The sequence below is a fragment of the Solanum stenotomum genome, chromosome 3 (genome assembly GCF_019186545.1).
Source record: "Solanum stenotomum isolate F172 chromosome 3, ASM1918654v1, whole genome shotgun sequence".
NCBI classification, from domain to species: domain Eukaryota; kingdom Viridiplantae; phylum Streptophyta; class Magnoliopsida; order Solanales; family Solanaceae; genus Solanum; species Solanum stenotomum.
In genome coordinates, this window is record NC_064284.1 from 16,570,905 (window position 1) to 16,585,108 (window position 14,204).

Consider the following 14,204-nt stretch of genomic DNA (forward strand, 5'->3'; position numbering starts at 1 on the left):
GACTTGTTAAAAAGAAGTGAAGTTGATAACCATAGGTGGACTGTGTTCAATTTTATGTGTTAGTTTAGGTTTAAAAGATTCAATTCCGACCTGCCAGTGCCTCCTGTTTATTTTATAAATAATATTTGATGTTTCTAGTTCATAAGCTTAATATTTTTAATTTTTTATCTTCCAGTTTTAAGATTTTCAATGTTTTCAGTGATAGTGGACTTTATGCATGCGTATTTGCTGAACTTATTGCACATGGAGTTTTTGAAATTCCAAGCCAATGTTTCATGCCAAAACTTCATCGTAAGAGATATGGTGCATTACTTTGGGAATATGCAACATCAAAACTTAGTGAAGGTGCTATAAGTGAAGGTGAGGTGAGTGACAAATTTGCAAGCAAATTGGGTGAACCAAGTATTAACAGAGATATTGTTAGGGATTGTCAGAAGTTTCAGATGCCAAATCTTAGACCAAGAGTCTACAAATAAATATGCTGGATTATGGCATTTATTTAAGTTTTTTCATTTTAAAGGATTATCACCTTATCTTTTTGTTTTTGAATATTTCTGGATGAAGATGGTAAATGTTTTTTTTAGTTGGTGATTGGGAACTTGATTTCTGGCAGTTTTGATGAAAACTATTAGTATGTATTATTTTTAGTTGTGGATTGTGAATTTATATTTGATATATACTCACTAGTGTACAAATTATTTTGTAACGATTCTATATAGCAATATTAATAATTAAAGCAGTCATTCCATGGTTATACAATTATTATACATAAAAATAGTTACACTATGTAATATAGTTTGTATTGAAAGATTGATGATCATGCGAAGAGTTGAAAGATTTAAACAAAAAGGATGATGATCATACGAAAGTTTTGAAAGATTTTTTTGATGATTCAATCAAGTTGCTTATAATTATCATATTTAATGTTTATCTCTCAATGCTGCTTAATATACGATTTTTAAGAATTCACTAGATAGACGTATTGAGTCTTTATATTTTATATAGAAACTTGGTTCCTCAATTATAATCACTTTATATATCAAAATTATACAAAGTGATTATTCTCAAAAGCCTGTTCTAATAATTGTTGTATACTCATTATAATTTCTAATATGACTTGTATGATTTTATAGGGATCTATAGATCATTCCCAAATTATTTGTTCCATCTTTAAATTTAGATGCAGTACAAAATCAAGGAGTTGACAATTTTGGAATGAACATTTCAGATGCAGGTATTGAGTCTTTAAAATTTATGTCACAGTACCAAAAAATATATAATTATAATATTTTTGACTAAATTGCATTTCATAAACTTAAATAGAATCCTTAAAACATACTAATAACATAGATGAATCACCTAGAAATAACAAAAAACATTTCAACTGTTTGTAAACAAAGAAATAAATAGAACAATCACAAACATATGATCATAAACTATGCATCTGGTGGATATCTACCACACGTCGTCCTATTGTGCCCCTTGCGATGACATATGTTGCATGTTACCTTGGCCCTCTTGAATTTTTCTTCGCTATATGACTTCTAGCGTTCCATTGGTGGTCTCCCTGGCCCTCTCTTATAATATGGTGGTAATAATTTTTGATCAAGCACATGAGACGGTATTTCCCATGTACTCTCACATGGAAGAGGTTCAATTGGAATTGCATATGCGTCTTGGAAATTTTTATTGCTGTAGAACTCAGAAAAATAGTCCTCTCCATGTTTATTTCTGTGTGCAATTGCAGCCATAGCATGACCACATGGTATCTCATCCAGTTGAATACGTCCACAACTACATTTTCTACTTCGTAGACACACTGTGAAACGTCTTGCTCCATCAGTTATTGTATGTAGGAATTGTGTTGATAGGCTTACCTAAAACAATTTTCATGTATCAAAATTATCAAAAGACATACAGAATTCGCTTAGTTACAAAAATATTCAAAAATTAACATTGCAAATGTACAAAGAATTAGAAACTTAATGTCATAAGGTGAGATATCTCACAGTTATCTTCAAGTATTTTCTTGTATGATTCAGTAAGATCAGTTTTGGTTTGCCCAGCCTCTTCGCTATGTTTAGCACTCCACGATTGAATTGTTATTCTCATAAAATCCAACAATGACACTACTGGAAGTTTTCGTGCTAATCGATTGGCGTTGTTTATTGATTCTGCTATGTTTGAGGTCATTACCCATGTATGATTAACAGTTGCATGTGTCCTTGTCCATTTATGATATCCTATTCCAAATAAATATTTTCTTATCTTCTTATTGATTTCGTCCACCTTTCTCATCAATTCTTAAAATTGTTGAAGTGTGTATGCCTTTGCCATTGCAAATAAAAGCTTTTTCAAATCCTCAACATTCTTGTGAAATTTTTTGATAACATTGCACCATAAAGGCCAAATGCATGCATAATGAGGCAGACTAGGATATACTCTTGATGTACCTTTCCATATACTCTCATGCCTATCTGAGACGAAGCACATATTTTGTCTTTCTCCAAATGCATCTCTAAACTTTTCAAAACACCATGTCCACGAAGCATCATTTTCAAAATCAACGATAGCATATGCCAGTGGGAGAATATGACTTGGTTGCATACCAAGTTTATACACATTTAATACTTAAAACGAAGATTTTAATAAACATTGAATTTTATAATTAAATATTAAAGGATTCATTAACAATATAAGTTAAAAGGTTTTATAAATACTAGTAAAATATGTAGACATACCTCCTGGATCCAACGTGCTTGCAATAAGAATGGTAACACCATAAGAACACTTCAGATGTGCTCCATCAACAACTACTACAGGCCTGCAATATTCCCATCCTCTGATTGATGCCTCTAAAGCAACAAATGCAAATAGAAATCTATTGTCTTCGATTTTCTCTAAACTTAGAATTGAACCAGGATAATGCTTATCCAAAATGTAAAAGTAAGCTAGTATTCTTGCATATGATTCCGTTGGATCTCCTCGCAACATCTTTACTGCTTTTCCTTTGATCGCCAGGCTTGCATGTAACTCAATGTAGCACCATGAAGTTTCAACATGTCATCAGCAATATCTCTTGGTTTGTATATTTTTTTTGTATCAATAAACTTATCCAAGACCAGAATAGCGACCACATCAGTAATTCCTTGGCGCCTTGCGTATATTCTCTCCCGAACAGAACATGTGTGAGTACCACAATATTTTCTTATCTTGAAAAGTCCAGACTGATTGAGACTTGATGAGTTCAAGAACCAAGTACAATTTTTTGACGGACAAACAAATAATAGCTGCAAGAGAACAAGTGAATTTTGAAGTTAGTATTCAAACATCAAAAAAATATGATAATACCTGCAAGAGAACATTAAAATAATTACCAAGTTGAGTTGGATATCTTAACATTGAATGTAAACTTATTGACAAATGCGTAATGCTTCATCAATTCTGCTAGCACACTTTTATATTTGTAAACTTGTTTCACATCCACAGAAAGATCTGAAGCATCACTAATGATATCATTTTCTTTGTCATCCACAGTATCAATATATTCAATAGGATTCATCCCAATCAAACGCACTGACTTATTTGAATATAAATCTGGAACGCCGCTGATTTCACCAACAACATTATTTGTGCGTTCAATAATAGGACCATATTCATCTTCAACCATTGCCCTTTTTTTAAGAGTTATACACAATGGATACTTACTAAAAAAATCGACATTTACCCTCCGTTAGTCGAGATAAACATGCACACCCATATCATTGTGTATTGACATAGGTGGACTTCTGTCGCTTACCAAGTACATAATATTCAACCCATCAACTGTTGTGTCTATACCGAGTTGATCTGCTATAGCAGCAACCAACCCAATGTATTTTGTGTCTGAATTATATATAACTCCTTCTAAATGGTACTCAACATATCTACCTGAGAATGAATGAAATTTTAATGTAATGTGGTTGTCAAGTACGTTAATCATCAAAAAGAATATGCATCATAAAACACTGTTAAAGTTTATTAGAAGAAAAAAATTCCAAATCAGTTAATACGTATAATTTTAAGACATAAACTTTAGCACCTCAAGTATTACTCCAATTCAAATTTCATACCTATTTTATACCAAAATTATATAATTAAATGTTTTTTTTACATTAAATAGCTTTGTAAAATTATATAGCTCATTATACACCATAAGAAATTATCAATATACGATCATAAGTATACAAATAACACAAAACCAAAATTTATACTAAAAATATACTTGAACATAAATGACATGATAAAAGCTTACTTTATATGGATATTATACACTAAATCAGTTAAATATGATAACATATTTTTTCAATAAATGTAGAGTTTTATTTGCATTAAACGTTACCTACAAATATATCAATATAATACTTTAATATTTTTTAGATGCGCTTACTTAAAAACCAAAAAAATAGCACATCAAATAAACAAGTAATAAAACGGAAATAAAACGTCAAGAAATGCTATTATATCTTAATGCAGTTAAATCAGATCACATAATTAAATTCAATATTTATACAGTAAAAACTATCTACAAATATATCAATATAATACTTTGATATCTTTAGATGCGCTTATTTACAAACCAAAAATAGTACCTCATAAAAACAAGTCAAAAAATGAAAAAAAAAATCACAAAACCTTAAAAAAAACCATAATAATACATTAAAAACAAACCTATCGCATCCCATCGAGCTCCATGATGAATCAATATTGAGCAAATGTTATTATTTTCCATGATTAAAATATGATATTGAAAATAAAATCTCAAGAAAGAATAAAAGATGCAGAAATGAAAGGAGAATATAGGTTAGTTACACAAAAACTATATTTATAGATGCACGATTCAATTTCCCATAACCTATATTTATGGAAGCACGATGCTAGTTTTTTTTTTCTTGTGTTTATTTTAAAATAGATAATTTAATATATATATTTTTTAAATAGATACGTTTACTAGTAATTATTAGATAGTGTTAGAATTCTACTGCTATGTATGGAAAACTTGAAAATACTGTTACGTCTTGTAATATATAATCTATATTTTGTTATTTGGCTAGTTTGAGTACTTTTATCAATAAAATCATCTCAAGATTGATACATGAAAGAATTGCTAATATCCTACCAGCACTCATTTCCCTAAACTAATCTAGTTTCATTCGAGGAAGAAGCATAACAGAAAACGTGCTCCTCACACAAGAAATAATAAGAGATATCAATATGAGAAATAAGTGGCAGAATGTAGTGGTGAAGCTGGATATGGCTAAAGCATATGATAAGGTCTCTTGGATATTCCTTACGAAGGTACTAAGGAAGTTTGGATTTTCGGAGAGAATGATTGACATGATTTGGAGATTAATATCAAATAATTGGTACTCAGTATTGATAAATGGGCAGTCTTATGGGTTCTTTCCGTCATCTAGGGGCTTAAAGCAAGGAGATTTCTTATCACCTACTTTGTTTATCATAGCTGCAGAGGTATTGGCCCGTGGACTGAATAAATTACATGAAGATGGTGAGTTTAGGGGTTATGGCATGCCGAAATGGTCTCCAAATATAAATCACTTGTCATATGCGGATGATACCATTTTGTTTTGCTCAAGGGATAAGAAATCTGTGAAAAAGATGATGAAGGTCCTAGCAGATTATGAACAAGTGTCGGCACAGATGATTAACAAGAACAAGTGTTTTTTCTACCTACATGAGAAGGCTCATATTATATCAGGACAGAGACTAAGAGGATGGATGGGGAAACAACAAGGTCATTTTCCATTCACATACCTAGAATGTCCAGTGTTCTATGGGAGAAAGAAGGTATCACATTTTGAATACATCCTAGGTAAAATCAACAAAAGAGTGATGTGCTGGCAGAACAACTTCTTATCTTATGGGGGAAGACAAATACTTATTGCTCACGTACTACAATCTATGCCTGTTTACCTACTATCAGCAATGAACCCTCCTAAAGGTATCATAAATAAGATTCATCAAATCTTTGCAAAGTTTTTTTGGGGGAAAATAGGAGGTTTGAAGGGTAAACATTGGGTGGCTTGGGACGACCTGTGTTACCCCTACAAGAAAGGTGGGGTAGGATTTAGATCTCTTCATGATGTTGCTAAGGCTTTGTTTGCTAAGTTGTGGTGAAATTTTAGAGTGGCTACTAACTCATTGTGGGGAACTTTTATGTGGAACAAGTATTGCAAAAAAGATCATCCAGTCATGGCCAAAGGGAGTGAAGCATCACATATTTGGAAAATACTGATTCAGATTAGGGAAGAGGTGGAACAGGAAATTTAGTGGAAAATAAGAGCAGGAAAGTGTAGCTTTTGGTATGACAACTGGACACAACAAGGAGCTTTATACTTTATTGAGGATGGAGGCATAAAACGATCAGACTTGGAGGTAAAAGATTTTATTGATATTAATGGCTGGAATAAAGAGAAACTTCAGAGTTTTATCTCTAAAGACATGACTAACTTCATCATTGAGAGTATCAAACCAGAGATTGGTTATGAAGCAGACTGCCCTATATGGATGAGCAATACCAATGGGGACTTCACAGTCCAATCACCATTCAAGATGCTAAGGAAAAGGAGAGAGGAAAAAGAATGGTTGTCGAATGTGTGGATAAAGGGTTTACCTCTCAAAATCAGTTTCTTCCTCTGGAAGGTGTTGAGAAAGAGAATCTCCACAGATGATAATTTGAAGATAATGAGGATACAAATTGCCTCGAGATGTCATTGTTGTGAAGATTACGAACAAGAATCGATGGAGCATGTTTTTCTAACATCTCCCATAGCCCAAAAGCTATGGAAGAAATTTGCTTTCTGTGCAGGTATTGAACTATATGGAGTGCATTTACAACAACTTATAAACTCATGGTGGAAGGTCAAGAGTACTACCAAAATACAAAAGATCTTCAAGATAGTACCGCGACTCTTCTGTGGGAATTATGGAAGCGGAGAAATGCTAGGAGATATGAAAGAGATGTGAGTTTTTTCAAACTGGTTCAACAGTGTCAAAACACAATAAACCAGTTCATAAAACAAACCTACCCTTGGATTTAATTTCCAGCTACTTGGGAGGAAATGGTTATTTTTTTCACACATTACAAACCTAAACTATTTCATAAAAGTGTGACCTGGAAGATACCAGAAGCAAGCTTTTCACACAGATGGATCATCAAGAGGTAATCCAAGAGTCAGCACTTATGCTTTTTGTATAAGAGATGAAAGGGGAGACTTGGTCTTTGCAAAAGCTCATGAGATAGGAACTACCACAAATAATATGGCGAAGGCAACAACTGTTCAGAGAGGACTTAATTTCTGTATAAAAAATAATCTCATGAGCGTCATAATTGAAACAGATTCACTAGGTATCAAGAAAATGATACTTAGGGAATGGAAAATACCTTGGGAGATGCTATAAATAATGGACGATGTAACACAAATGGTGGAACAAAACAACTTCAAAGTTCAGCATGTATATAGAGAAGATAATCAATTAGCAGACGCCATTGCTAAAAGTGCATACAGTATGTTGCAGATACAGGAATACATGCAATTTGAGCAACTACCAGCAAAGTGCAGAAGGATTCTAAACATGGATAAAACACAAATCACGAATTTGAGAATCAAGACAAAAAAGATAACAGATATAAACAGCCAACATAGATGACAGATACATTAATCAAGAAGTGGATAGTCTTGCCAGTTTTTATAGTTACATTACAATTTTGTGCCACTACCAGGGCATTAAATTGGTGAGAAAAAAAGAGCTACCTAGTCTTGGATATGAGTTTACAAAGAGTTCCACTAGCAAAAGTCGAGGACCACACATTCATAATCGATTCCAATACGCACCTTCTAGTGTCAAAGAGAGGAAACTCGAGAGCAACATATTTAAATCTATAGCTATCCACACTGTGAGATTTAGATATCAAGGCAGAAATAGGAAAGGAGACATACTTGAGACATGGAAGTCGAAGCATTGGATTAAGCTCCTCTTAGACTACAGATGGAACTTTGAATCGATACATACACCTACAAAAGAGGGAAAGATTAGATGCTCAAAGAAGGAGGAAGATAAACAGGGGCAGTACCTTTTGAAGCAGTTGAAGAAGAGTAGCATCACACACCCATGGTTGAATACTGCTCCAAATAAGGCATCGGAGAAACGGAAAATTCACGAAAGGAAGAAGCAAGAAGGAGGAGCAGCTAGAAACATGAAAAAAGAGATTTTGGAAACAAAATTTAGGGATAGAATTGGGAATAGGGTTAAATTTAGAAAAAGGATAATCATATATGGGTTAACTTTCCAATTTGAAAATTGGGCCAGGAGGACTTGTACTGTGTTTCTTTTTATTGAATAAAAGAACTTCGAGCTCAAATTTGGTTTTAAAAAAAAAAAAAACAAAGGCAAAATCGTTATCTAACCCTAAAGGTAAGAACTTCACACTTTTGGTTAGGGGTGTACAAACCGAACCATAAAGTCAAACCGAACCGATGAATCAAGTCAAACCGAGAAAAAAAACCGACTTATGGTTTGGTTTGATTGGTTTGGCGTTGAAAAAAAAGAACCGACCATTCTTGGTTTGGTTTGGTATTAATAAAAAAAAAGTCAAACCAAATCCAACCCAAACTGACATAATACATATATAATTTTAACTTTTTATACATAAAAGTATTTATATAATCTATTTTGTAAATATTTTAAAATTAGTTTTATTAATTTTCAATATGTACAAATTAGATATATATTCAGATTTGGGCTTATAACTTGTAATTGGTGAAATGATCCAAGCCCAATATAAACCTAAAAGTTAAAACTCTAGAAACTAGTCATATTCTCATTTCTCACTTTCCACTTTGCAATCTTTCCACTTTCCAGAGAGCTGCTCAATCTTCATTTGCTCATTCTTCTCATTCATCCGCTCGTCTGTAGATAGTCAGGTATATTTTTCTTTTTCTTTTTCTTGCAAATGTAAATTTATCAATGAAGTTCGTCACTTACTTTTTCTTGCAAATGAGTAACTTTATTTTGAATCGTTGTTGACTGCTGCTACAAGTCTTATTTTTTTGTGTTTTGCTTCCTTAGATGGAGAATACGGTTGGAATTGATGTAGAAATAATTATCGACAGTCCTCCAATTGTATCAATACCTCAAAAGAAAGGTAAAAACACTCCTCATCTCCGCACTCCTCCTAAAAAGCAAAAAAGAACAACCCCAATAGATTCCATTCCTACAAATGGTAATACTGGGAGAGAAACGTCACAGATTTGGGATCACTTTGCTAAATTTATTGCTAAAGGAGGTAAACAAAGAGCAAAATGTAACTATTGTGTAAAACACTTTGCTGCTGAGACAAAAACAAATGGAACCTCTGTATTGTGGTCACATTTAAATGACAAATGTCTCAAATCTCCCTTTAGATTTATTGATAAAAGGCAAACAACTTTGAAATCTGTCCCAATCAAAGTAGGGGGACAAGAAAATGGAACAAGTTTTATAGAAAAGGTTGTGTACAATGTGGAGGATATCAGGAGAGCCATCGCTGAATTTGTCATTATTGATGAACAACCATTTAAAGTTGTTGAAGGGGAAGGTTTTAAAAAATTGATGGCCAAAGCTTTGCCTAATTTTGAATTACCTTCACGGGTAACTGTGGCTAGACATTGTTTGAAGATCTATCAAGAAGAGAAAAAGAAGCTTAAAAAACTTGTCAAGAATCAACATATATGTATTACTAGTGATACATGGACATCACTTCAAAATTTGACTTATATGGTCATGACTGCTCATTGGATTGATGATGAATGGAACTTACAGAAAAAAAATCTTAATTTTTTCCAAACTCCGGATCACAAGGATGAGACTATAGCTAAAGGTATTGAAGCATGTTTGTTGGATTGGGAAATTGAAAACTTGTTTACAGTGACTCTAGATAATGCATCTGCCAATGATGCTGCCATTAAGCATTTGAAGGCACGTATTGATGATTGGAAAGGGGTCATATTGAGAAAATTTTTACATGCTAGATGTAATGCTCATATTTTGAACATAATTGTAAAAGAAGGTTTAGATGAACAAATTGAGCCAATTTCTCGCATAAGGAATGCAGTGAAATATGTCAAGTCTTTTGCTTCTAGGTTTGCCTCTTTCAAGTCATATGTTGAGAAGACTAAGCTAGACACTCATGGTCTATTAAGTCTTGATGTTGAAACTAGGTGGAATTCTACATATACAATGTTAGAAACTGCTGTAAATTTTGAAAAGGCCTTTGCAAGAATGTACGTAGATGATCATAACTATCGAAAGTATTGTCTTCAAAGTGAATTGAAAGGACATCCAACTACAAATGATTGGCAACTTGTGAAAGGTTTTATAAAGTTTCTTAAAATCTTCTATCAGTCTACTTTAAAATTTTCAGGGAGCTTATATGTTACTTCTAATATATTCTTCCATGAATTTTTTAATGTTCGAAGTTCTATATTGAAGTACTCTTGTAGTAAAGATCTTATTTTGATTGATATGGCTGGAAGGATGAAAGTTAAATTTGATAAATATTGGGAGAATATTGAGAAACCTGAGAATATGAACATATTGTTGTTCATTGCTATTGTGTTGGATCCTAGGTATAAGATGCGATATGTCAATTTTATTCTTAGCAAATCATATGGCTTCTTATTGGGAAAATTAAAGGCAGATAATGTGGAAGGTGTCTTGAAACGTTTGTATAATCACTATAATTATTCTTCGACTGAAACTTTTACAAATAACATTGGAGGTGACACTAACATGATGGGTGAAGTTGATGATATATTGCATTCTCAATGGGAGAAACATTTAGAAAATGAGGAAAACATTGAAAAAAAAATCTGAGCTTGATCAATATTTGATGGATAATGTAGAGAAGCCAAAAGATTTTAATATCTTGACTTGGTGGAAAGCTTCATCGAATAGATATCCAACTATTTCAAAAATGGCAAGGGATGTTCTTTCTATTCCCGTGTCCACTGTTGCATCTGAATCAGCCTTTAGTACAGGTGGTCGTATTCTTGATTCATATCGAAGTTCTTTATCACCAAAGACAGTAGAAGCTCTTATTTGCACTCAACAATGGATACGGTCACCTTCTAAAGAATGGAAGGTTCAAGATTATTTGGAGGAAGTTCAGAAAATTGAAGAAGTTGAAAAAGGTAATTTACTAATTTAATTCTTAATTCTCCATCTTTGATATTAATGTTTTACTTTGAAAACAACTTTATGCTAGTTGCGATCCAACAAAGTTGAGTTGACAAATGATTCAATATCTAATTACTCATTTATGTGCTAATAATTCTTTTCCTTTCAGAATGTCCAGGTGCTCCTTTGAGTATCGATTAGTTTAATGAAATAGCTTTTTGCAAATCTTTTGATATATAGGTATTTCCTTTCCCTTTATTGAAATGGCGTTTTATAGTTCTTTATTATCTAACAAAGTTAATTTAAAAGGCTAGTTACTTGTTCACGTGCTGATAATTTTCTTTCTTTCAGAATGCATGTCTAGGTGACCTTTTGAGTATATATTAGTTTGGATGAAGAAAATATGCAGCTGGATCATGGTAGTTAAAGATTATTGGAGTAGCTTTGCAGTTCTTTTGTTGGGTTTTTAAGAGGATATTTTACAAACATAATGTGAAGTGCTGTGTTTTTAATTTTCAATGTTAAATAGACTTATTTTTTATAAGATATTTGCTCGTGCTGATCATGTGAGGATTTTGATAATCAAAACTTGTAGAAATCAGATTGAAATGAAATGGTTATTGAGCAGTTGTTAGGATGATGGGTTATTGAGTAGTTGTCAGGTGGCGTTTCTCTTTGTATCTTCTTCTATCTCGATGTGTTGTCTTCTGATGTTATAAAATCCTCATTCTGTGGTTGTTTGCTTTAGTTTGCTATTGGGTTGATGATGTCTTAGCGTGATGGGTATTGTTTCTTAATTGTTCTTAGTCGTTTCCTTGAGTCGGCATAATATCGAGTTAAAAACTTTGAAGATTCGTGGTCTGTTGGCATTTTTATGCTACTTTTTTGAGGTTTTTGCTTTATTGCTCCCTTTCCCGGGTCTGCTGCTTAATTCTGTGATTGGGTCTAGTCGAAGCTTGTGGGTTTGCAGCTGGTATTGGTATTTCTTGGCTACTCTTTTGAGTTCTGTTTTTAATTAGCTCTAAGCTTGCCGTTCCAATGCACATAATTTCATATGTGCAATTGTGCATTGACTAACATATTCAATTGATGCCACTTAATGACATTCAGGTAGAAACTACAATTGTCACTTAACCAATTGAGTATATACATGCATTTATGTACCTATCAATACATATGGAGCCATAAGAGGAAAAAAAAAACACTTGCATTCCACTTACAATAGTGAATGACTCTATCAAAGAGTTTAAGTAATTTGTTTGACAGCCAATAGATATGTGTAACATATGAAATGATTATGTCTGCATTAAATTGGCCAGAAACCAAATAGTTGTCCAAATGTAGAATAAAGGCTATTCTTGTACTAAAAACACCTCTAGCTTGTACAAAGATGGATAGATGAATATTGACTTCTCCTATTGTAAAACCTAAATACTCTTTAAAAAAACCGATAAAACCGATAAAACCGAAAGAACCGAATTAAACCGAAACCGAAAAAACCGATTTATATTGATTTGATTTGGTTTATAAACTTAATAAACCGACATAATTGGTTTGGTTTTTTTTTGATAAAAAACCAAACCAACCCGACCTATGTACACCCCTACTTTTGGTGTAATACAAGAATTCATTAGAAATTGCATTTCCCATGAATATAATAGTCTTTACTCACAATGATCCTACAATTTTGTATCAAGATCAGGATCATTGTGAAACGTTATATTATATCTTGAAAATTAATTAATAAATCAATCAGTGTAAAGATATAAATTATGATGCACTATAGGAATAAGACTTCCATGGAATTTTTTTTTTTCTTTTTGTAGGATATATGTGTTGCTTATAATAAATAGTAATAAAACCTCTTTCAACTTAGTGGAGAAATATCTTTTGTATGATTGACCTTTGTATGAGTATGGAGCTAGAGAAAAAAAAAGACAAAAACAGATTCATCCATAAAAAATTCCAACACAGAGAATGGCTAGAGTCAACAGAGCAGTACTTCAGTACACAACCCTCAAATCTTCAAGATCTCAAGTTCTCAACATACATAGACAAGAAAGTTCAAGAAATGAATGCTAAGGACATCAAAATTCAATTTTGCGCCTTCTTGACAAACTTAAATCCAACACCACAAACAAATATCAAAGACACACACACATACATATATAATGACACATAGAGATAGACACAAACCTGAATTGAGGAAATGGTTCATATCTTTGTCGCAATGTTTCTGTAAATGTAGAGAAATGGCACAAATAATAAAAATTAATATCACATAATGTTAACTTACATTAAAAATATACTCACTTAAGAGGAAGGATAAAAAAGAGTACAATTTTCATCAAAATCTGAACCAAAAGCCATCTCTAGTCATGGATATAATTAGATGAGAATGAGAATAGTGCAACAGAGCTATATAATACTAATTAAATTAGGCAACTGAATAGTCAAGTTTAAAAATTAATATCCAAAGCACCTCATCACATTCTCTAGGAAATTTGTATATAATGAAGATAAAATTATAGTTATTGTAATTAATTTTGCTGATGTATATGGTAGGGAAAAGGGTTCGAAATATATTTGAACTTTGATCGAAATTGCTGTAACAATCTCAAACTTTGAGCAAGACCTATTACCGTTCTGCATTATTTAATAATGTATTTTAAAGGTATATATGTGTCCACGTGGACAAGTTACTATTTATAATGATGCAATATTTATGATGTCCACGTGGGCACATATATACATTTAAAATACATTATTAAATAGTGCAGGGGGTAAAATGTCCTTTCCAAAGTTTAGTATTGTTACAACAATTTCAGTCAAAGTTCAGGTATATTTAAGACATTTTTCCCTATATTGTATATTATGTACATTGCATGCATAATTAATGGATAATGGAAAAGACTCAACGAAATTATTTTTATTTATTCACAATATTATTGAAATTTTAGATTAGATAGATATGATTTAATTAGATT